Genomic DNA, 599 nt, shown 5'->3' with positions numbered 1-599 from the left:
TTCAAGATACATGCACACACTCAGCCCTCCAGCTCTAAAAGGGTGACGTGTTTTGGTGCTCAGTTGCTAGAGAAATCTCGTGTTCAGCTACCAGAACGGGACTTGCTGTGCACATTCCCGCTCCACTCGAGACGGCAGACACCCAGGCTCTGGAGCTTGAATCGGACCTCTGTTAGACAACACAGGTGGACTTCTCGGCCTCACAAGAGAGCAATACGCCAGCGGGTGAACAGGAGAGTCGTGCCGACAAAACCCACTGACTTTTAAAACTGTCCGTCTGCCACTTGGGACAGAGAGAGGAACCTGACGAGCCTGAACACCAGCCTTGGCTGGACCGCTCGGGCCCTCCCATGTCGGACGCGAGTCGCCAAATCGATCGGAAGAGAGTACCGATTCCTCTCAAAAAGTCTGCGTGCCCGTTATTATAAAAGCAGCCCACCGGCCGCGGTGCCTTGCCCACAAACACACTTGGTGTCTGGGGTGATTCAGAGCCGCCGCGGCTCGAAAGTGTCAACCTGTTTTAAAAGTCATCGCTATGCCGGCACAGGTGACTTTCAAGTTAAAGAGTTCTCTTTATTGGCTTTCAAAAAAATCTGCAA

Source organism: Heptranchias perlo, unplaced genomic scaffold, assembly GCF_035084215.1.
Source record: "Heptranchias perlo isolate sHepPer1 unplaced genomic scaffold, sHepPer1.hap1 HAP1_SCAFFOLD_862, whole genome shotgun sequence".
Classification (NCBI taxonomy): domain Eukaryota; kingdom Metazoa; phylum Chordata; class Chondrichthyes; order Hexanchiformes; family Hexanchidae; genus Heptranchias; species Heptranchias perlo.
This window is presented reverse-complemented; position numbering follows the sequence as displayed.